The following is a 25,636-nucleotide window of genomic DNA, read 5'->3' as shown; positions in this document are numbered from 1 at the left end:
CCTCCTTTGTCAAAGATAAGGTGTCCATATGTGCGTGGATTTATCTCTGGGCTTTCTATTTTGTTCCATTGATCTATATTTCTGTCTTTGTGCCAGTACCATACTGTCTTGATAACTGTGGCTTTGTAGTAGAGCCTGAAGTCAGGTAGGTTGATTCCTCCAGTTCCATTCTTCTTTCTCAAGATCGCTTTGGCTATTCGAGGTTTTTTGTATTTCCATACAAATTGTGAAATTATTTGTTCTAGCTCTGTGAAGAATTCTGTTGGTAGCTTGATAGGGATTGCGTTGAATCTATAAATTGCTTTGGGTAGTATACTCATTTTCACTATATTGATTCTTCCAATCCATGAACATGGTATATTTCTCCATCTATTAGTGTCCTCTTTGATTTCTTTCACCAGTGTTTTATAGTTTTATATATATAGGTCTTTAGTTTCTTTAGGTAGATATATTCCTAAGTATTTTATTCTTTCCGTTGCAATGGTGAATGGAATTGTTTCCTTAATTTCTCTTTCTGTTTTCTCCTTATTAGTGTATAGGAATACAAGGGATTTCTGTGTGTTGATTTTATATCCTACAACTTTACTATAGTCATTGATTATATCTAGTAATTTTCTGGTGGAATATTTAGGGTTTTCTATGTAGAGGATCATGTCATCTGCAAACAGTGAGAGTTTTACTTCTTCTTTTCCAATTTGGATTCCTTTTATTTCTTTTTCTGCTCTGATTGCTGTGGCCAAAACTTCCAAAACTATGTTGAATAGTAATGGTGAAAGTGGGCACCCTTGTCTTGTTCCTGACTTTAGAGGAAATGCTTTCAATTTTTCACCATTGAGGATAATGTTTGCTGTGGGTTTGTCATATATAGCTTTTATTATGTTGAGGTATGTTCCTTCTATTCCTGCTTTCTGGAGAGTTTTTATCATAAATGGATGTTGAATCTTGTCAAAGGCTTTCTCTGCATCTATTGAGATAATCATATGGTTTTTTATTTTTCAATTTGTTAATGTGGTGTATTACATTGATTGATTTGCGGATATTGAAGAATCCTTGCATCCCTGGGATAAAGCCCACTTGGTCATGGTGTATGATCTTTTTAATGTGTTGGATTCTGATTGCTAGAATTTTGTTAAGGATTTTTGCATCTATGTTTATCAGTGATATTGGCCTGTAGTTTTCTTTTTTTTGTGGCATCTTTGTCAGGTTTTGGTATTAGGGTGATGGTGGCCTCATAGAATGAGTTTGGAAGTTTACCTTCCTCTGCAATTTTCTGGAAGAGTTTGAGCAGGATAGGTGTTAGCTCTTCTCTAAATTTTTGGTAGAATTCAGCTGTGAAGCCGTCTGGACCTGGGCTTTTGTTTGCTGGAAGATTTTTGATTATAGTTTCAATTTCCATGCTTGTGATGGGTCTGTTAAGATTTTCTATTTCTTCCTGGTCCAGTTTTGGAAAGTTGTACTTTTCTAAGAATTTGTCCATTTCTTCCATGTTGTCCATTTTACTGGCATATAATTGTTGATAGTAGTCTCTTATGATCCTTTGTATTTCTGTGTTGTCTGTTGTGATCTCTCCATTTTCGTTTCTAATTTTATTGATTTGATTTTTCTCCCTTTGTTTCTTGATGAGTCTGGCTAATGGTTTGTCAATTTTATTTGTCCTTTCAAAGAACCAGCTTTTGGTTTTGTTGATTTTTGCTATGGTCTCTTTTGTTTCTTTTGCATTTATTTCTGCTCTAATTTTTAAGATTTCTTTCCTTCTACTAACCCTGGGGTTCTTCATTTCTTCCTTTTCTAGTTGCTTTAGGTGTAGAGTTAGGTTATTTATTTGACTTTTTTCTTGTTTCTTGAGGTGTGCCTGTATTGCTATGAACTTTCCCCTTAGGACTGCTTTTACCGTGTCCCACAGGTTTTGGGTTGTTGTGTTTTCGTTTTCATTCATTTCTATGCAAATTTTGATTTCTTTTTTGATTTCTTCTGTGATTTGTTGGTTATTCAGCAGTGTGTTGTTCAGCCTCCATATGTTGGAATTTTTAATAGTTTTTCTCCTGTAATTGAGATCTAATCTTACTGCATTGTGGTCAGAAAAAATGCTTGGAATGATTTCTATTTTTTTGAATTTACCAAGGCTAGCTTTATGGCCCAGGATGTGATCTATCCTGGAGAAGGTTCCATGTGCGCTTGAGAAAAAGGTGAAATTCATTGTTTTGGGATGAAATGACCTATAGATATCAATTAGGTCTAACTGGTCTATTGTATCGTTTAAAGTTTGTGTTTCCTTGTTAAATTTCTGTTTAGTTGATCTATCCATAGGTGTAAGTGGGGTATTAAAGTCTCCCACTATTATTGTGTTATTGTTAATTTCTCCTTTCATACTTGTTAGCATTTGTCTTACGTACTGTGGTGCTCCCGTGTTGGGTGCATATATATTTATAATTGTTATATCTTCTTCTTGGATTGATCCTTTGATCATTATGTAGTGACCTTCTTTGTCTCTTTTCACAGCCTTTGTTTTAAAGTCTATTTTATCTGATATGAGTATTGCTACTCCTGCTTTCTTTTGGTCCCTATTTGCATGGAAAATCTTTTTCCAGCCCTTCACTTTCAGTCTGTATGTGTCCCCTGTTTTGAGGTGGGTCTCTTGTAGACAACATATGTAGGGGTCTTGTTTTTGTATCCATTCAGCCAGTCTTTGTCTTTTGGTTGGGGCATTCAACCCATTTACGTTTAAGGTAATTACTGATAAGTATGATCCCTTTGCCATTTACTTTATTGTTTTGGGTTCGAGTTTATACACCGTTTTTGTGTTTCCTGTCTAGAGAATATCATTTAGTATTTGTTGGAGAGCTGGTTTGGTGGTGCAGAATTCTCTCAGCTTTTGCTTGTCTGAAAAGCTTTTGATTTCTCCTTCATATTTGAATGAGATCCTTGCTGGGTACAATAATCTGGGCTGTAGGTTATTTTCTTTCATCATTTTAAGTATGTCTTGCCATTCCCTCGTGGCTTGAAGAGTTTCTGTTGAAAGATCAGCTGTTATCCTTATGGGAATTCCCTTGTGTGTTATTTGTTGTTTTTCCCTTGCTGCTTTTAGTATTTGTTCTTTGTGTTTGATCTTTGTTAATTTGATTAATATGTGTCTTGGGGTGTTTCTCCTTGGGTTTATCCTGTTTGGGACTCTCTGGGTTTCTTGTACTTGGGTGATTATTTCCTTCCCCATTTTAGGGAAGTTTTCCACTATTATCTCCTCAAGTATTTTCTCATGGTCTTTCTTTTTGTCTTCTTCTTCTGGAACCCCTATGATTCGAATGTTGTAGCGTTTAATATTGTCCTGGAGGTCTCTGAGATTGTCCTCATTTCTTTTAATTCGTTTTTCTTTTATCCTCTCTGATTCATTTATTTCTACCATTCTATTTTCTAATTCACTAATCCTGTCTTCTGCCTCTGTTATTCTACTATTTGTTGCCTCCAGAGTGTTTTTAATTTCACTTATTGCCTTATTTATTATATATTGACTCTTTTTTATTTCTTCTAGGTCCTTGTTAAACCTTTCTTGCATCTTCTCAATCCTTGTCTCCAGGCTATTTATCTGTGATTCCATTTTAGTTTCAAGATTTTGGATCAATTTCACTATCATTATTCGGAATTCTTTATCAGGTAGATTCCCTATCTCTTCCTCTTTTGTTTGGTTTGGTGGGCATTTATCCTGTTCCTTTATCTGCTGAGTATTCCTCTGTCTCTTCATCTTGTTTAAATTGCTGAGTTTGGGGTGTCCTTTCTGTATTCTGGCAGTTTGTGGAGTTCTCTTTATTGTGGCGTTTCCTCACTGTGTGTGGGTTTGTACAGGTGGCTTGTCAAGGTTTCCTGGTTAGGGAATCTTGTGTCGGTGTTCTGGTGTGTGGAGCTGTATTTCTTCTCTCTGGAGTGCAATGACATATCCAGTAATGAGTCATGAGATGTCTATAGTTTTGGGGTGACTTTGGGAAGCCTGTATCTTGAAGCTCAGAGCTGTGTTCCTTTGTTGCTGGAGAATTTGCTTGGTATGTCTTGCCCTGGAATTTATTGGCCCTTGTGTGGTGCTTGGTTTCAGTGTTGGTATGGAGGCATTTGGTGAGCTCCTGTCAATTAATGTTCCTTGGAGTCAGGAGTTCCCTGGAGTCAGGGTTTGGACTTAAGTCTCCTGCTTCCAGTTATCGGTCTTATTTTTACAGTAGTTTCAAAACTTCTCCTTGTATACAGCACCATTGATAAAACATCTACATTAAAGATGAAAAGTTTCTCTACAGTGAGGGTCACTCAGAGAGGTTCACAGGGTTACATGGAGAAAAGAAGAGGGAGGAGGGAGTTAGAGGTGACCCAAATGAGATGAGGTGAATCAATAGTGGAGAGAGTGGGCTAGCCAGTAGTCACTTCCTTATGTGCACTCCACAACTGGACCACTCAGAGATGTTCATGGGGTTATACAGAGAAGAGAAGAAGGAGGAAGGTAACAGAGGTGGCCAGAAGGATCAAAGGGGGGAATGAAAAGGAGGGAGACAGATCCAGCCAGTAATCAGTTCCCTAAGTGTTCTCCACCGTCTGGAACACACAGAAATTCACAGAGTTGGGTAGAGTAGAGAGGGGTTAGGGAGGAGACACAGGCGACCTGGTGGAGAAAAAGGAGAGTCCAAAGGGAGAGAGAGCAGTCAAGCCAGTAATCTCACTCCCTAGTGAAAAATGGGTCTTGAAGATTGGGTCCTTAAAGGTACAAAATTGATAACTAATACCAGAAAGCAAAAATTAAAAATCTCGAGTAGAGTTTGGAATTTCAAAAATACGATGTTAAAGAAAAGAAGAAGGAAAAGAAAGAGAGAAAAAACGAACAAACAAAAACAAACAAGGTCGCGAAAATTATAAAGAAAGTACAGGTACAAAATTGATAACTAATACCAGAAAGCAAAAATTAAAAATCTAGAGTAGAGTTTGGAATTTCAAAAATACAATGTTAAAAAAAAAAAAAAAAAGGAGAAGAAGAAAAATAAAGAGAGAAAACAAACAAACAAATACGAACAATGTCACAAAAATTATAAAGAAAATACAGGTACAAAACTGATATCAAATACCAAAAAGCATAAATTAAAAATCTACAGTAAAGTTTGGAATTCCAGATATACAATGTTATATAAAAGAAGAAGAGAAAGAAACAGAAGAAGAAGAAGAAAAAAAAAGTCGCAGAAATTATATAAAAAAAAACTATAGGTACAAAATTGATAACATATACCAAAAAGCGAAAATTAAAAATCTAGGGTAGAGTTTGGAATTTCAAAAATACAATGTTAAAGAAAAGAAGAAAAAACAAAAACAAAAAAAAAACAAACAAAAAAAAACAAGGTCAAAAAATTATAAAATATATATATATGAAGTTTGCTGAAGAAGAAAAAAACAGGGTCTTTTTTTTTTTTTTTTTTTGCAAAGTAATAGGTTATAAAAGTGAAAATTAAAGGAACAATAGAGGACTTAAAAAATTTTTTTTAATTAAAAAATAAAAGAATGATCGTAAAAATAATAAAAATATATCTAGGACTTTTTTTTTTTTTTGTGGGTGTTGTGGGTTCAGTTCATTTTTGGCTAGTTCCTTGGTCAGATTTATATTTCTCAAGATCTATAGGCCCCTTCCTATGTAGTCCGTAGTAACCACAGGGTTTTGATCTATTGCCTGTAGCTTCCAAGGCGTTTCCCTCTGTTATATCTTCTTCTGTTTGCTAGTCTCTTCAGTATCTGGTTTCCGCCCTGACACAAAGGGCACGGTGGAGGACACTTTTTTTTTTTTTTTTTAGGCTTACTTGTTCAGTCGCGCTGTGGGGAGGGAGGGAGGGATGCTGCAAACAAATAACACTGGCGTGGGCTCGCAGCGCCTCAGCCACCCTGAGTCTGCCCCCGCTCGGACTCTAGGTTGTTCCGCCGGGAACAATCCGAGGCTGGCCCTGGGCAGCATGCACCTCCCAGGTCCAAGCCGCTCAGGTTCAGGCACTCGGGTAGTCCTCAGAGGCGCAGACTCAGTTGGGCCTGTGTTCTGTGCTCTTCCCAGGTCCGAGCAGCTCAGGTGATGAGGTGTTTGGCGAGCGCCAATGCTGTGACTTATCGCCTCCCCGCCACTCGGTTATTTGGGTGTAAAACCGGCACACCTTCTCAGGCAGATGTTGACCGTCCAGACCCCCAAGAAGTTTTAGTTAGCAAAGAAGCCTGCTTACAGTTTTATAGATAATGTCTCTCTGGGGCTGCGATTGCCCCCTTCCGGCTCTGGCTGCCTGTCACCGGAGGGGGAAGATCTGCAGCCGGCTATCTCTGTTCAGTCCTTTGTTCTGTGCGCGGGCCTGGCAGTCTTAGGTTAGGGCTGGCTTTTCGCGTGGTAGATATCCCACAGTCTGGTTTGCCAGCCCAAATTATTTCGCTCAGATAGCGCTCAGGATATTCAGGCCAGATTCTTACTCTCAGCGATGCAGCCCACGCCGCGCCTCCCTGCCCAGCCCCGGCTTGCTAATGGCAGATGCAGGCGTCTGCGCTGCTTCTCCGCTGGGGGAGTTACCGTAGGGCTCGCAATCTGCGAGTTTTAATTGTTTATTTATTTTTTCTCCCTGTTATGTTGCCCTCTGTGCTTCCAAAGCTCGGCACAGATTCGGCAGTGAGAAGGTTTCCTGGTGTTTGGAAACTTCTCTCTTTTTAAGATTCCCTTCCCGGGATGGAACTCCGTCCCTCCCTCTTTTGTCTCTTTTTTTTTTGTTTTTAATATTTTTTCCTACCTCCTTTCGAAGAGTTGGGTTGCTTTTCTGGGTGCCTGATGTCCTCTGCTGGCATTCAGAAGTTGTTTTGTGGAATTTACTCGACGTTTAAATGCTCTTTTGATGAATTTGTGGGGGAGAAAGTATTCTCCCCGTCCTACTCCTCCGCCATCTTGGCTCCTCCTTGAGCTGAGTTCTTTAGACACAAGGACTGGTTGAAGGAACTGTTTTTTGTAAGGTTCTCTGGAGAGAGCTCAGGTTCAAGTGACTAATGACAAAGTGCACGCCAGTAGCTGTCTGTTGTAGGTGCAGTGGCCAGATTCAGAGAATGAGGGCATCAGGATTTGGAGGACATATAAACCTCAAGGATTCCAGACACATGGGAGGGTTCACAGAGAGGAGATCTGGGGTTCTGAGCATAGTTGGAGGACTGAGTCATCAGAGAAACTAAGTTATCACCATGAACCTGGGAGCCACTGGAAACACAGGTGGATGAGCACAGGGCAATTTAGGGCACAGGTGTTATAAAGGGCAGGAGTCCAAGAGGAAAGTCAAAGAGACTTTGAGAGATTCTCATAAAGAGATGAGAATAAGCAGCAGATAAAAGAGAGCAGTCCCCAGGATTCCCTGGAGTTATGGCATTGATTTGAACATATATGTGTGTATGCATATATAACCACTTGATATAACATACATGCACATGTATAAAATCATACATGTATATGTAAAAAATCATTCTTCTAAATTTTTCCTTATTTTGAAATAATATTAATATTTACTATCCATACTTTATAGGATTTTTGTGAGAAACACTGAGGCAATGTGCAAAAAAAAATCACTGTATACAAGTTAAGGAACTGTAAAAACAGAGAAGATTAAATAATAAAATGTCATATAAAGTAAATAATAATATAGGACTTATAGAAAAAAAGGCTAGACCTTTGTCATAATGTTAACTGGCTTTCCAAATTTAGATAATAATTTTAAAGACTTTTCTGTTTATAAAATTCTTGTGATGCATATATCAGAGGCTTATAAAATATCTCATTAAGTTACATAAAAATATTTCTAAATTGTAATACACAAAGGCTAAGAATTAAATATCAATCCAATAATTTAGGCTTCCCTGGTGGCTCAGAGAGTAAAGAATCTGTCTGCAGTGCTGGAGACCTGGGTTCAACCCCTGGGTCAAGAAGACCCCATAGAGAAGGGAATGGCAACTCACTCCAATACTCTTGCTTGGAGAATTCCATGGACAGAGGAACCTGGTGGGCTCGGCCCATAATTTATTCATAAAACATCTGCTAAAACTTCAAAAGTTTTTCCTTAATGCTTCTTGTCCCTCAAAACAATATAAAATTATTTTGTGCATGAATGGAATCTCTACTAATAAATACATCTCAGTTAATATGCACTGAGTGAGTGAATGAAAGTTGCTCAGTCATGTCTCACTGTTTGTGACTCCATGGACAGTATTCCATCAAATTCTTTAGACCAGAATACTGGAGTGGTTAGCTTTCCCTTCTCCAGGGGATCTTCTCAACTCAGGGATTGAACCCAGGTCTCCCCCACTGCAGGTGGATTATTTACCAGCTGAGCCACAAGGGAAACCCAAGAACACTGGAGTGGGTAGCCTATATCTTCTCCAGGGGATCTTCCTGACCCAGGAATCAAATTAGGGTCTCTTGCATTGCAAGAGGATTCTTTACCAACTGAGCTATCAGGGAAGCCCTAATATGCACTACCAAATTCTATTAGACAGTTAATCTAGGTCAGTGTCTATTATATTAATCTATTCATTGTAGTCCAATAATGTATTTGGATGCCTAAGGCTCAGTTGGTCACCAAGGAAATTAAAATTATTATTAAATGCCTGATAATACTAATTCTGCAGTGCTTTCTTAGTCACTTCACATCAGTAAACCAAACACTGTATTAAATTAAATCCCTTGACCATCAAATCCTAATTTTCCATTATTTTATGATATCTGTGCTGTGCTTAGTTGCTCAGTCTTGTCTGACTCTGTGACCTCATAGACTGCAGCACACCAGGCATCCCTCTCCTTTACTATCTCCTGAAGTTTGCTCAAATTCATGTCCATTCGCTCAGTGATGCCATCCAACCATCTAATCTCTGTCTCCCCCTTCTCCTTGCCCTCAATCTTTCCCAGCATCAAGGTCTTTTCCAATGAGTTGGCCCTTCACAGCTGGCCAAACTATTGACGCTTCCTTGTATATATGTATGTATGTATGTATATATATATATATATATATATATATATATGTCCTCTGTATATAGTATAGACACACTACTACATATAAAATAGATAACTAACAAGGACCTGCTTATAGGACATGGAACTATGCTCAATATTTTGTCATAACATATATGGGATAATAATCTGAAATATATACATACATACATATATATGTAAATTTGCCATACACCAGACTAATGCAACATTATAGAGTCTATTATACAGAGTGAAGCCAGAAAGAAAAACACCAATACAGTATACTAATGCATATATATGGAATTTAGAAAGATGGTAACAATAATCCTGTATACGAGACAGCAAAAGAGACACTGATTTATAGAACTGTCTTTTGGACTCTGTGGGAGAGGGAGAGAGTGGGATGATTTGGGAGAATGGCACTGAAACACATATAATATCATATATGAAATGAGTCGCCAGTCCAGGTTCGATGCACGATACTGGATGCTTGGGGCTGGTGCACTGGGACGACCCAGAGGGATGGTACAGGGAGGGAGGGGGGAGGAGGGTTCAGGATGGGGAGCACATGTATACCTGTGATGGATTCATGTTGATGTGTGGCAGAACAAACACAATATTGTAAAGTTAAAAATACAATAAAAAATAAAATAAAATAAAAATGCTAGATCTGAGCTTCTAGTATTCCTGAGGACCACTTACGCCATGTTTCTGGACTAGGAAGTGTTGTAAGGCACAGGTGATTTCATCTGGCATTCATGAAGGCTTCTCCAAAACCTCTGCAACTCACTTAAAGAGCATCAAATCAAACGAGGGTCTCTGGTTCTGAACTAGTGTATGGAAGTCTTGTTTGGGTCTCTCCCATTGGCATTCTCCTTTTCCATTCCTTTATATATTTCCTCTATAGCCCTTGGTAGATAAAGGAGCTGGGGTGGCCCAGAACTCATTACTGATCAACTTATGGCGGGTCCTGGATATGAATTTTGGAGCGTGTTCAAATTATCACTGAATCTCTATGCCTTGTGCCCAAAATACAAAGCCTTAATGACAGAGAAGGCAATGGCACCCCACTCCAGTACTCTTGCCTGGAAAATCCCATGGACGGAGGAGCCTGGAAGGCTGCAGTCCATGGGGTCGCTGAGGGTCGGACATGACAGAGCGACTTCACTTTCACTTTTCACTTTCATGCATTGGAGAAGGAAAGGGCAACCCACTCCAGTGTTCTTGCCTGGAGAATCCCAGGGACGGGGGAGCCTGGTAGGCTTCCATCTATGGGGTCACACAGAGTCGGACACGACTGAAGTGACTTAGCAGCAGTAGCAGCAATGACTATTTGAGAGCAAAGGAATGAACGATTTCCTTCAAGTCATGGGAAACTCAGTTATCATAGCATTGGTGTTTTTGTTTAGTCTCTAAGTCATGTCTGATTCTGGGAGACCCCATGGACTGTATAACCCACCAGACTCCTCTGTCCATGGGATTTCCCAGGCAACAATAGTGAAGTGAGTTGCCATTTCCTATACCAGGGGGTCTTCCTGACCTAGGGACTGAACCTGCATCTCTTGCATTGGCAGGCAGAGTCTTTACCTCAGCGCCACCTGGGAAGGTCCCCAGTATTTTCTTCCAAAAGAAGGTAGTTTCATCTCCACAGAAATACTCATGTGCAGTGCAGCCACCTTCATGAATTATCTTAGCTGGATCTCATGGGTAATTTGCTGTAGCTACTAATCAGCAATTGCTGTTTCACCTCGCACTTTTATATTATGGAGATGGCTTCTTTCCTTCAGCCTGATGACCCAGTCACTTTTCTTTAAACTTTTTCTTCTGCAGTTTCCTCACCTTTCTCAGCCCTCAGAATTGAGGGCTTCCCAGATGGTGCTAGTGGTAAAGAACACACTTGCCAATGTAGGAGACATACGAGACAGGAGTTTGATCTCTGAGTCGAGAAGATCCCCTGGAGGAGGGCATAGCAGCCCACTTCAGTATTCTTGCCTGGAGAATCCCATTGAGAGTGGAGCCTCAGATCAGATCAGATCAGATCAGTCACTCAGTCGTGTCCGACTTTTTGCGACCCCATGAATCGCAGCACACCAGGCCTCCCTGTCCATCACCAACTCCCAGAGTTCACTCAGACTCACGTCCATCGAGTCAGTGATGCCATCCAGCCATCTCATCCTCTGTCGTCCCCTTCTCCTCCTGCCCCCAATCCCTCCCAGCATCAGAGTCTTTTCCAATGAGTCAACTCTTTGCATGAGGTGGCCAAAGTACTGGAGTTTCAGCTTTAGCATCATTCCTTCCAAAGAAATCCCAGGGCTGATCTCCTTCAGAATGAACCGGTTGGATCTCCTTGCAGTCCAAGGGACTCCCAAGAGTCTTCTCCAACACCACAGTTCAAAAGCATCAATTCTTCAGCGCTCAGCCTTCTTCACAGTCCAACTCTCACATCCATACATGACCACAAGAAAAACCATAGCCTTGACTAGACAAAACTTTGTTGGCAAAGTAATATCTCTGCTTTTGAATATGAGGTTGGTCATAACTTTCCTTCCAAGGAGTAAGCGTCTTTTAATTTCATGGCTGCAGTCACCATCTGCAGTGATTTTGGAGCCCAGAAAAATAAAGTCTGACACTGTTTCCACTGTTTCCCCATCTATTTCCCATGAAGTGGTGGGACCGGATGCCATGATCTTCATTTTCTGAATGTTGAGCTTTAAGCCAGCTTTTTCACTCTCCTCTTTCACTTTCATCAAGAGGCTTTTGAGTTCCTCTTCACTTTCTGCCATAAGGGTGGTGTCATCTGCATATCTGAGGTTATTGATATTTCTCCCCGCAATCTTGATTCCAGTTTGTGTTTCTTCCAGTCCAGCATTTCTCATGATGTACTCTGCATATAAGTTAAATAAGCAGGGTGACAATATACAGCCTTGATGTACTCCTTTTCCTATTTGGAACCAGTCTGTGTTCCATGTCCAGTTCTAACTGTTGCTTCCTGACCTGCATAGAAATTTCTCAAGAGTCAGGTCAGGTGGTCTGGTATTCCCATCTCTTTCAGAATTTTCCACAGTTTATTGTGATCCACACAGTCAAAGTCTTTGGCATAGTCAATAAAGCAGAAATAGATGTTTTTCTGGAACTCTTTTGCTTTTTCTATGATCCAGTGAATGTTGGCAATTTGATCTCTGGTTCCTCTGCCTTTTCTAAAACCAGCTTGAACATCAGGAAGTTCATGTTTCACATATTGCTGAAGCCTCGCTTGGAGAATTCTGAGCATTACTTTACTAGCGTGTGAGATGAGTGCAATTGTGCGATAGTTTGAGCATTCTTTGGCATTGCCTTTCTTTGGGATTGGAATGAAAACTGACCTTTTCCAGTCCTGTGGCCACTGCTGAGTTTTCCAAATTTGCTGGCATATTGAGTGCAACACTTTCACAGCATCATCTTTCAGGATTTGGAATAGCTCAACTGCAATTCCATCACCTCCACTAGCTTTGTACATAGTGATGCTTTCTAAGGCCCACTTGACTTCACATACCAGGATGTCTGTCTGTAGGTCAGTGATCACACCATCGTGATTATCTGGGTCATGAAGATCTTTTTTGTACAGTTCTTCTGTGTATTCTTGCCATCTCTTCTTAATATCTTCTGCTTCTGTTAGGTCCATACCATTTCTGTCCTTTATCAAGCTCATCTTTGCATGAAATGTTCTTTTGGTATCTCTGGTTTTCTTGAAGAGATCCCTAGTCTTTCCCATTCTGTTGTTTTCCTCTGTTTCTTTGCCTTGATTGCTGAAGAAGGCTTTCTTATCTCTTCTTGCTATTCTTTGGAACTCTGCATTCAGATGTTTATATCTTTCCTTTTCTCCTTTGCTTTTTGGTTCTCTTCTTTTCACAGCTATTTGTAAGGCCTCCCCAGACAGCCATTTTGCTTTTTTGCATTTCTTTTCTATGGGAATGGTCTTGGTCCTAGTGGGCTACAATCCATAGGGTCACAAAGAGTTGGACACTACTGAAGTGAATAAACACACAACCATAGAACTGAAGAGACTTGGAAAGTTGCTCTGGATTATGCCTTGGTTTAAGGGAATGTTGAGACTGGTTTGATCTTTTATCCTGGCCACTACACCTTTCTTCATATGAGCAGTAAGGCTGTTTGATTTTCTTATCATTCATGTGCTTATAGTGGCAGCAAATTTAATTTTGATTAGGAAGTTTTCCTTTGCACTTACACTTGGTTCACTGTTTGGCATAAGAGATTTAGCTTTTGGCCTGTCTCAGCTTTTGACCTGCCTTCCTCACTAAGCTTCAACCTGTCTAGCTTTTGACTTAAATTGAGAGACATGGAGCTCCTCCCTTCACTTGAGCACCGTGAGGCCATGTGGGATTATTAATAGGCCTAATTTCAATATATTGTTGTGTCTCAGGGAATAGGGAGACCTGAGGAAGGGAGAAAGATGGAGTGGGTAGCCATGGAGCTGTCAGAACACATGGCATTTAGCAACTCCCCTGAATTCTGTGAGTGTGGTCCATGGTGCCTCCCAACATTTATAATAGGAACTTCAGAGATCCCTGAGCAAAGATCACCTTAACAAGTGTAATAATAATAGAAATGTTTACAACATTGTGAGCAAATGTGTTGGAGAAATGGTGCTAATAGACTTACTGAAAGCAGAGTTGTCACAAACCTTCAGTTTGCAAAAAAAAAAAAAGTAATATCTGCCAAGTGCAATAAAATGAAGAACAATAAAACGAGGTCTGCCTGTATACAGATATCCATATATTGAATATATACTACAGCCCAGATAGTTTACTTATTTAACTTAATTAACACTTAAAATAACTCTGAAACAAGCATCATCATTAAACCACAGCTTAATTAAACCACTAATGAGAAAAAAAGGCTAATTAAGCCCATATACACTTGCTTATGGAAGTTGATATTTCAACTTTTGCAACATATGCTTAAACTGAATTTTTGTTTTAAAGTTAACTTTTTATTTTTTAAAAAAACATGAACTGAGTGCAGTTTAACAAATTTTCTGAGATGTGTCTATATTGCTATTTTCATATTGTGATACTGAAGGGAATTCTCCCTTGGTAACTGTCACTTACCTCAGTTTCAGCTAAATTTCATTCTATTATTAGCCCCATAAAGAATACATCTCAACAGAATGCTCACTGTCTTTTCAGTTCCAGTTTATGTTTTCATTATTATAGAATGAGTGTCAAAGGAAATATTTCATTAAAAGTTAATTTTAATCTAATGAATAATAATGTTGTTTTGGTAATATTCCCAAATTTTACCACCTTCCAACAAACTTCATTATGAAATTTATTGAGAACACATCGTAGATGTATAAATTAGACTAAACTGTTAACAATAAATGATGTTCACTGTAGTAACAAAAAAAGGCCAGATACTACTTTTAAGAGACACAAATGCTATTACTTATATATGGAATCTAAAAAAAAAAAAAAAAAAGCTGTTGTTTAGTCACTAAGTCTTTTCTGACCCTTTGTGGCTCCATGGATTGTCCATGGCATTTTCCAGGCAAGAATACTGGAGTGGGTTTCCATTTCCTCCTCCAGGGCATCTCCCAAACCCAGGGATTGAACCCGTGTCTCCTGCATTGGATTCTTGTACAACTGAGCTACCTGGGGAACACTGCCCCTCCCCCACCAAACAGTACAAATGAACTTATTTACAAAACAGAAACAGAGTCACAGATGCAGAAAACAAACCTATGGTTACCAAGGGAGAGAGGGTGGGAGGAATACACTGGGAGGTTGGGACTGACATATACACACTCTCATATATAAAATAGTAACTAATCAAGGACCTGCTATATAGTACAGGAAACAAAAAATGAGACATGAGGCATCCATAAAAGATGGCCAGGAGCCACTGTAGTTATGGCACAGTGACCTTTTTTTTTTTTTTCCCTGAAAGCAAAGCACTTATGGTCTCTCCAGATGGAGCACATTTTTGTTTTTCATTCTGTGCAGCTGGCAATCTCATTCAATTAAGCAGAATAAAGACATTTAAGAGCAAAATGGGTCCCTGATCAGCACTAAAGGGAGCTCTTGTTTAAAGGAACGTAGGAAAACCCACTGTGAATCATTTTAAACCATGGTGCTTCCTTACCTCTCAAATAGTTTTAGTTCAGGCTTTTCAGAGGTCTTGTGATGGAAACTCACCATCATTAGTATGACCTCTGTCCATGGAATTTTCCAGGCAAGAATACCGGAGGGGATTTCCAATTCCTACTCCAGAGATAGAAGGATAACTGCTGTAAAAATTAAGTAGGGTCCAAAGATGGAGAGTGAATGAAATGGATTCTGTCTCTACACGATGATATGGTGATTGGGGCAGGCACATAGGAACAGCTGATACATGGTCTGAGACCTTACGGAAGGGGGAGGGGCAGTGACAATACAGACCGCAGCATTTGGTCCACACAGCGGGAACAACAAGCGAAAAGTTCCTGGAACATATTTATCATTCTTGAGGGAAAGCAGAGGACAACGTGGCCAGTGGAGACACTACACACCAAACAGTAGATGAGGAGATGAGAGCCGCTGGTCAGGGGTGGATCCTGTGCATGCTCAGTCGTGCTCAAGTCATGGTGACCCCTCAAACTGTAGCCCACATGGCGCCTCTGTCTGTGGATTTCCCAGGCAAGAATACTGGATTGGGTTGCCATTTCCTGACCCAGGGGATCTTCCTGATCCAGGGGTTGAACCCACTTCTACATGGGCAGGTGGGTTGTTTCTCCACTGAGGCCCTGGGGAAGCCTGGGAGTGGATAGTGCTGCAGTTCATATTCACAGAAAGGACTTGCAGTACATTTTGGATTTGATCACTGGGTTTGTATGCTTTGGAGCAGAGGAGTGGAATGATCTGGTTATGTGTTTTTAGAAGATGACTCTAGCTGCAATTTGAAGCACTGACCCTGGGGTAGGGATATCAGTGAGGAGGTGACTGAAAAAGTTTAGGCAGGAGAGATTAACAGTCAGTATTTAAACAGCCGTGGTGTCGATAACCATGTCATGTCATGGCTCTGTGACAACCACGGGGTCATGGCTGGAGTGAAAGCACCTGCAACTATCCTCATGCCACAGAAATGCTACTAGAATTCATTTTTGTCTATTTTTTTTTCTTCCATAGTTTGGAATAGTATTTGAAATATAGTGACATCCATATTTTAAGTATTTGTCAAATAAGTGAATCAACAATTGAATAAATGACAAGACAGAGAAAATCTTCACTGGTAAAACCTGTTATTATGATTAACTACACAAATGGAAATAATGAGAACGTAGATATAATTCCACAGGATATCTAATCCACATAGTGGAATGCATGGTTGTGATTATATGAGAATATAAACTATTTCAGAGAAAGAGAGCCCCTACAAAGATTGAAAACAGATTTCCTCCTGTTGAATTCACATATATTGACATTCAAAAATCTAGTGATAAACACAGTGAAATCTGAGCTAGAATAAAAATAATGGACAAGAAAATTTTTTACATTTCAAAACTAAAAATAGATACTCTCTAGAAATACAGATCAGGGGCCATATGAAGGATTTCATAAACTACACCAAGATGTATGCACTTACATACACACCCCTGCATCACTCTGGATGGCTGACTTAAAAAGCATGTTTTACCACTTAAACAGCAGTGGTAGGAGAAATAAGGAATATCACATAATTAGAAACAGCTGCCTACACTAATTGAATTTTCTTCTGGACATCCAGCAGAAATTATGAGATTCATCATTCAGAGGAATGCCATAGGCAGAGTTTGTCTTTATATCAGAAATTTGTCACATTTTTCAATTTATACATGGAATGATGTCAGCTGAGTACCTCTTTAGTAGCATATCTTTAGCTGCTATTAATATAATGATTATACCAAGCTTAATTGATATTGACCCATTGACCCATCAATTCAGACACTATCTCATATTTCAAAACAGTCTGTATTTCAGTTCATTTCATTCAATTGTTATAATAATTTGAATGATGGTTCAAAAAGCATGTTTATCCATTTTGTGATATAATAAAACTCAAAAGGATAGCTAAGTTGCTAGGAAATAAAATCAAATGTCACTAAATTCTAAAATGATATGAAACTAAATAAAATATAATGGGATCATATATAAGATATATGAGCACAATCAATAGTGCCTAAAATATGACTTTGATCATAGGAAATACTGAGAAAGAGAATTCAGAAAAATCAATTAGATGAAAGCACAAATGTGTCTGGTTTCAGGATATGACTTTATTCTTAAAAATTTGGTTTACTTCCTCTAGGAAGCCTGCCTGAACCCGAAATGGTATTTTGGACATTATTCTTCTATAGGTAATTTGGTTTGGTTAATGCTACTTCCCAAAACAAATACTATGAAATAATAGAAACTCTAAAAAACATTAATTAGAATTCTTCTAACAAATTAAAAAAATTCTTATAATTTAATATAACTCTAAGGATACAGATGTACCAAAAAATAACTAAGTTACACCTAATGTTTGGAAATCATTTAATTGCTCCTTATATATGTACATTTTTAATATAATAACTCTCCATTTCCTCAACCCAAAGACATCTACAGATTCAGTTGCAATCACTATCAAATTATCAAGGGCATTTTTTTTCACAGACGTATAACAAAAAATTTCACAATTTGTATGGAAACACAAATGACTCCAAATAATGAAAGCAATCTTGAGAAAGAAGAACAGAGCTAGAGGAATCAGCCCCCTTGAACTTAGACTTTACTACAAAGCTATAGTCAACAAAACAGTATGGCACTGGCACAAAAACAGGAATATAGATCTATAGAATAGGATAGAGTCCAGAGATAAACCCATGCAACTCTGGCTACCTAACCTATGAGAAAGGAGGCAGGAATATACAATGGAGAAAAGAGAGCCTCTTTAATAAGTGATGCTGGGAAAACTAGACAGCTACACAGAAAAGACTGAAAGAACACACCCTAACATCATACACAAAAATAAACTTAAAATGGATTGAATACCTAAATGTAAGGCTGAATACTGACTAAAGAAATTAAAAACAAACAAACAAACAAATGGGACCTGATTAAACTTACAAGCTTTTGCACAACAAAGGAAACCATAAACAAAATGAAAAGACAACCCTCAGAATGGAAGGAAATATTTTTCAATAAATTGACTAACAGAGGACTAATCTCAAAACTATACAAACAGCTTATACAACTGGGTTCAGGATGGGGAGCACGTGTATACCTGAAATTTTTTTAATTTAAAAAAAAAAAATTAAAAAAAAAAAAATAAATCTTACCTTTTGGCAATAAAAAAAAAAAAAAAGAAAACTACCTTCTGGCACTATAATTTTCCAATATTTTATAGGCAAATTTTCAAATATAAGCATAATTGGAAGATTTATACTAAAAAAAAAAAAAAAAACAAACCAAACAACACAATCAAAAACCAGGCAGAACATCTAAAGAGCCATTTCTCCAAAGAAAATACATAGGTGGTCAAGAGGCACATGAAAATATGCTCAGCATCACTAATTATTAAGAAATGCAAATCAAAACTACAATGAGGTATCTCCTCACATTGGTCAGAATAGCCATCTCAAATAATCTATTGATACAAACAATAAAGGCTGCAGAGAGTGTAGAGGAAAGGAAATCCTCCTACACTGTTGAAGGGAATTTAAATTGGTATAGCCACTATGGAGGTGTTATTTAATAAGTAAAAATAGAGCTACCAAATGATCCAACAATCCCACTTCTGTATCTGGAGAAAACCATAATTCAAAAGTATGCATGCACCCTGATATTCACTGCAGCAGTATTTACAATAGCCAGGACATGGAAGCCACCTAAATGTCAATCAACAGAGTGGATAAAGAAGATATGGTACATATATACAATGGAATATCACTGAGCCACAGAAAAGGAATGAAATAGAGCAATCTACAGAGACATGGATGGACCTAGAGACTGCCATACAGAGTGAAGTAAGTCAGAGAAAAACAAATTTTGCTGATATGTGGAATCTAGAAAAATGGAATAGATGAACTTTTTCTAAGCAGAAATAGTCACAGATATAGAGAACAAACTTATGCTTGCCAGGGGAGAAAGGGAGGGGGATGAATTCGGAGACTGAGATCGACACAAATATAGTATTGATGCTATTAATATGTATAAAATAGATAAATAATGAGAACGTATTATATAGCACATGAAACTCTACCCCTTGCTCTGTGGTGACCTAAATGGGGAGGAAATTAAAAAAAAAAAAAAAGAGGGGGTATATGAATACTGATGACTGGTTCACTTTGCTGTACAGCAGAAACACAACATTGCAAAGCAACTATACTCCAAAAAAAATTAATTTAATAAGAAGAAAACTCCATTTTCTCAAAGGTGGGAGAAAGCATTTTCACCATTTCCTTATAACTCAGCTACTACTTTACCTTCTAAATTCCACCTACTTTTATAGAAATTAGTACTTAAAATACCTGTTATTAAAAAATTATCAAATATGCCATAAAGATACAATTGCCAAAACAAAACAAAACAAAACATAAACCAACAACATCAGTAAAAACCCTAACAAAAATATCTGCAAAAAGCAGGTGGTGCTAGTGGTAAAGAGTCTGCCATCAATGCAGGAGATGCAAGTTCAATCCCTAGGACAGGAAGATCCCCTGGAGGAGGAAGTGGCAACCCACTCCAGTGTTCTTGCCTGGAGAATCCCATGGACAGAGGAGCCTGAAGGGCTACAGTCCAGGGTTGCACAGAGCGGGACACGACTGAGCTACTGAGCGCAACTGAGCACACACCCAGCACTTTATGAATATATTTTAATAAAGATCGCTGAGGTCCCACCAGGAAGCAGCTTATGGGTGTTTGTATTTTGAAGGTAATTTCAGTGTTTATTAAATAGGACATACATTTGAAAATATAACTAAAATGTAGTATAATTAAAACATAATAAATATAAAACATTAAACCACAGATCAATGTAATGTACTTAAAGTGTGTTTGGAGGGAAATTTTAGAGTCCTAAATTCTTATTCTACAATAGAAGAAGGCTGAAATTAAGGAGATAAGAATCTAACTTTTTAATATGGAAAAATGTAGTAAAAGTCAAATGAAAGAAGAAATACCAATATGACTATAAATTAATGAAAAACATACCATAGATAAGATGAAAATATTATTTCATTATTCATGATTAATAAATCAACAATTTCTTAGTGTAACAGATAAAGAAAAACTGACAGAAAAACAAATAAATGATATTTCAAAGTAAAAGCACCACGAATTGAAGTACAACAGACATTATAAAATCTCTAAGGGAATGTTATGAATAAATGTGTCAATAAATATGAAAATTTTAACCCCACTGTGAAAAATCTTTTCTCCAAGAAAAGTCCACGTTCAAATAATCTTCACCCACAAGACTATCATAACTATAAATAAATAATTCTAACATATGACAATAAACTAAAAAGTTTAGTGAAATGAGAATCATTACTCAAGTCATTTTACAAAGTTATCATTACATTGTTACCAAAACTTGACAAGGATTCTATGAGAAAGAAAAATTCATGGCCAATATTCACTCAGAAATAGACATACAAAATCACTAAAATATTAGCAAACCAAATCTAGTAATACATAAAAAGACAGATTTAGTCCATAAATTCAAAGTTTGCTATCACAAATCAATAGAAAGAAATCAATAGATAAGCAACTCCTGCAGCTCAATTCCAGAAAAATAAATGACCCAATCAAAAAATGGGCCAAAGAACTAAATAGACATTTCTCCAAAGAAGACATACAGATAGCTAACAAACACATGAAAAGATGCTCAACATCACTCATTACCAGAGAAATGCAAATCAAAACCACAATGAGGTACCATTTCATGCCAGTCAGAATGGCTGTGATCCAAAAGTCTACAAGCAATAAATGCTGGAGAGGATGTGGAGAAAAGGGAACCCTCTTACACTGTTGGTGGGAATGCAAACTAGTACAGCCACTATGGAGAACAGTGTGGAGATTCCTTAAAAAACTGGAAATAGAACTGCCATACGGCCCAGCAATCCCACTGCTGGGCATACACACCGAGGAAACCAGAACTGAAAGAGACATGTGTACCCCAATGTTCATCGCAGCACTGCTTATAATAGCCAGGACACGGAAGCAACCTAGATATCCATCAGCAGATGAATGGATAAGAAAGCTGTGGTACATATACACAATCGAGTATTACTCAGCCTTTAAAAAGAATACATTTGAATCAGTTCTCATGAGGTGGATGAAACTGGAGCCTATTATACAGAGTGAAGTAAGCCAGAAAGAAAAACACCAATACAGTATACTAGCGCATATATATGGACTTTAGAAAGATGGTAATGACAACCCTGTATGCGAGACAGCAAAAGAGACACAGATATATAGTACAGTCTTTTGGACTGTGTGGAAGAGGGAGAGGGTGGGAAGATTTGGGAGAATGGCATTGAAACATGTATAATATCATATATGAAATGAATCGCCAGTCCAGGTTCGATACAGGAGGCTTGGGGCTGGTGCACTGGGACGATCTGGAGGGATGGTATTGGGGAGGGAGGCGGGAGGGGGGTTCAGGATGGGGAACATGTGTACACCCGTGGCAGATGCATGTTGATGTATGGCAAAACCAATATAATATTGTAAAGTAAAAAAAAAAAAAAAAAAAAAGGAGAAAATGCATTTTAATCCAATAGATACAACCAAACAAAACATTTTGATTAAAATCAACATTCATTAAGATGTAAAAAAGTAAAAGTCTCAGAAAGCCATACCCAGATGACTTAGTTAACAGGGTATGGTACATTTTCATCAAGTAGATAAAATCCTAACACAAGTATCTAATTTGCTATTGTCAGAATCATAAGTCAAAACTAGGTATCAATATCCATTAGACAATATGATACTCGAGCTTCTGGCAAATGCAGAAACAGTAAAAATAACTAAAATTATGAGGTACAGGATGGAAAAACATTTTGCACACTGTCACTACGTACAGGCATTATGAATATCTACATTGAGAATCCAAAATCACTTATTGGTAAATGATTATAACCCACAGAAGAGTTTAGAAAGTTTTCTAAAATGAGTCCATATTAAAAAATAATTAAACTTTCTCTATATCAGCAACAAATAGTTCAGAATCTTGATAAGATTAATATCATGCTCAACACCCATATAATGTTAATTTTCTAGGAAAACCACTGAAAATGTCTGACAATCAAATTATAAACATACCCATAAAGATGACAAGCACCAAGAAATATAAACCACAGAATGAATAATTTAATATTGAAAATTGCAAATTACTCCCTAATTTATCAATATACTTAACACAGTTGTAAACTTCCAATATTTTGTGTATATCTGTGTATGTGTACATATAGTCTGAGAAGCTGAATAAAATTTTAAAGAAATTTTAAAGTAAAATTTGAAAGAAAAGTTTTACGTTAAGAATGGCAACACATTCTCAAGGAAGAAAAGAAAGCAGGATGAACTTTGTCAGATTTCAACAACTGCTATAAAGATATAGTATTCAGCTTTGGCCACCTGATGCAAAGAGCTGACTCTTTAGAAAAGACCCTAATTCTGGGAAAGAGTGAAGGCAGAAGGAAAAATGGATGATAGAGGATGAGATGGTTGGATGGCATCACTGACTCAATGGACATGGGTCTGAGCAAGCGCTGGGAGTTGGTGATGGACAGGGAAGCCTGGTGTACTGCAGTCCATGGGGTGGCAGAGTTGGACACGACTAAGCGACTGAACAGACATAACAGATTCATACATGAAACATTATGTTATTAGTTTAAAGATTTTTACTCATGGGGCAGAATTGAGAAGCCAGAAAGATAACACACAAATATGGAATCTTTTAATAACAGAGTCAACACTTATGGTCTATGTGGAGAAAAATACATTTTCTAGGAAATGGTGTTGTTGATTGGATAGCTAACTAGGCAAAACTAAATAAATATTGGGTCCCTACCTCACATGATATAAAAATGAAGATGAGCTGCATTTCAGACCATGTAAAAGGTAAAATTCTCAAGCTTAAAAAGACAGTATGGAACATCAATTAAACCTATCCTTTACAAATGATTTGCAAATTTGACAACAACAAAATTAAGAACTCCTATTCATTAAACAATATAGACAGACATTAAAAAAATTTTACAATTCTGGGATAAGATATTTTCACCGTATAAAACCAGGAAAAGATATTATTCAAAATAAGATTACTCTGTGGATCAATAAGAAAAAATAAATTAAAAAATTGGAAATAGGAAGGAATAGGAATTTTACCCAAAAGTAGGCATATACGGTTCATAAGCATAAATAAGAGATCAACTATATTAAAATTAGTAAAATGCAAATTCATGTGACAGTGAGTACCTATTTCATACCACCACGACAGAAGAAATGAAAAATCAGGCAACATTAAGTGTTGACAGGATGCAGAGCAATGGGAATTCCATCCATTACTGGAGTAAAATAGGTATATCAACTTTGGGAAACAGTTTGTCATGTACTACATAGTAAAATTGAAATGCGTATTCCTTGGACATGCAATTCTACTATTAAATATGTACCCTAAGAAAATATTGCCTTTATCCCATAACCATGAGCAAGGATACTTAGAGCACATAACCAAAACCCAAGAACTCTCAAAATGTTTACAAAGTGGAAACTGTTGTAGAAAATGAAACAGCAGTAATAATGAATCAACTAGAATTGCACACATGCAGAAGGATGGGTCTCAGAAACAATTCTGAATGAAAGAAGAAAATCATACACTATGCTTCAATTTTTAAAGTCCAAACACAGGCAGAATGTAACAGCATTAGTTTAGATGTAAGAAATTATAGAGGAAAGTAAGTGGGAACATGGATTTCAAGGTTTGGAGGAGACAGAATAGCACTGATAACCATATTACTTGGCCTGCTTATTAAGGACGGAGGTGTTGATTTTGACTTTGTACTGGCATGTATGTCTGTGTGTGCATACTCCTTTTATTTATATTTTACAATATTTAAAAAATGAATTACAGTCTATTGTGCTTTTCATATATCCTCCAGTGACTCATACACATACTACTACTTAAGAGCTTTTTAATTGCACAAGACATATCTACTTTAGGAAACTTGCTATAGTACCAATTTTCTTTATAGGTCAATTTCTTTTGCCCCACTAAGGATGTAACAATTAAAGGTATGTTTTCCAGTAGGCAGAAAGGGTAGTATTATACAGAAATAAATGTGAAGTATTCCATTTTGTATCCAAAATATATTGGCACAAGCATAAGACAGGCACACCAAATCAAGTGAAAATAATTTAGATGGACTATTACAGTTATCATTGGTAGAGTTTATAACATGTATAAATAATAGGCCAATTATTTAAATATAAATATATAATCTACAGTCGTAATAGCAATTCGGCAAAGTAAAATATCAGAAAGACAAACTGACTTGCCACTTATGCAAAAAAAGCTAGAATAAGAGCCAGATGTGTCTCTCTCTCATACGTGTCCTGTCATGACTTCATTTTGCCCAGATTTTGTTACTAGGTGTCTGATAGCAGGGTGTAATGGAGCATAAGAAGACCTGACTTAATCGTGCTCTGCATCTGGTTAGCCATTTGACTTTGGATAAGATTTCATGAGCTCTTAAGAACTCAGTTCTTTTTCTTTCCTTTTCTCTTTTAAAGAATTGGAGATTACAATACTTATCAGAGTCACTCTGAAGTTTAAACAAAATACGTATGTAAAGCACCCAGCACAAAACATCTATTCAGTACCTTTTAAGTTGATGAGGATAACGATGATGAATTTCCTGTTAAATTATGGGATCAGCTCTCCAGTGGTTAAAAAGAGGAACAGAGGGCTGGCTGAAGGGAGGGCTGATCAAGCAAACAGAGGGAGAAGATGAGAGAACTAGGAAAGTGAGAATACTGCTAAAGAGCTCACTTTCATGACCCTGCGTAGAGTCTTGGCCAAACAAGGCGGGAGGGATGATGTAATCTGGAAGAGGCTGATGCTCTGAACACAGGGAATGTTCTTGGGGCAAGCAGGGGTTAGGCGACATTCTTACTAAGAGAAAAGGAACGAAAGAAGAAACTGGAAGACTCTCATTAGGTCAGGCACCCCTGACCCAGAGCTAAGAACATTTGCAGCCCTGAAGAGCCTCATGACCATGTGAATGCCCTCACCTTTGTCTTCCTGGCTGGAAAGTTCTGAGGAAGATTGGCCAGAAGAATCTCAGCCTGCAGCTTCCCAGGGTTCTGCTAATCATCTGACCTGGGATGCACAGTTTCACTGCTAGGCAGATGCTTTTAGCAAACCACAGCTTCTCTATTCCTGTGATATCTTCACCATGACAAAGAAAAGACCAGCAAACAACAATGCAGCAACAGAGCTCCTTATTTTGAATAGTACAATATGGACTTCTATCATGTTATTATCCCTGGGTTACTACTGGTGCACCCTTCTGAATTCTTGTTGGCAACAACCTAAGTTCTTATAGAAGGACTTCCTTTTACCCTTTGCTTTTTCTAAGATGTAAAATGCTTC

General features: G+C 37.8%; 1 protein-coding gene across 1 annotated transcript in view; it reads right to left on the bottom strand.

The window, feature by feature from the left end:
- The window catches only part of GALNTL6 (polypeptide N-acetylgalactosaminyltransferase like 6), a 1,502,749-nt gene that overhangs the window by 975,993 nt on the left and 501,120 nt on the right, over positions 1-25,636 (bottom strand). The gene's annotated exons all lie outside the window — the stretch shown is intronic.

The sequence above is a fragment of the Bos indicus genome, chromosome 8 (genome assembly GCF_029378745.1).
Source record: "Bos indicus isolate NIAB-ARS_2022 breed Sahiwal x Tharparkar chromosome 8, NIAB-ARS_B.indTharparkar_mat_pri_1.0, whole genome shotgun sequence".
NCBI classification, from domain to species: domain Eukaryota; kingdom Metazoa; phylum Chordata; class Mammalia; order Artiodactyla; family Bovidae; genus Bos; species Bos indicus.
This window is presented reverse-complemented; position numbering and strand designations above follow the sequence as displayed.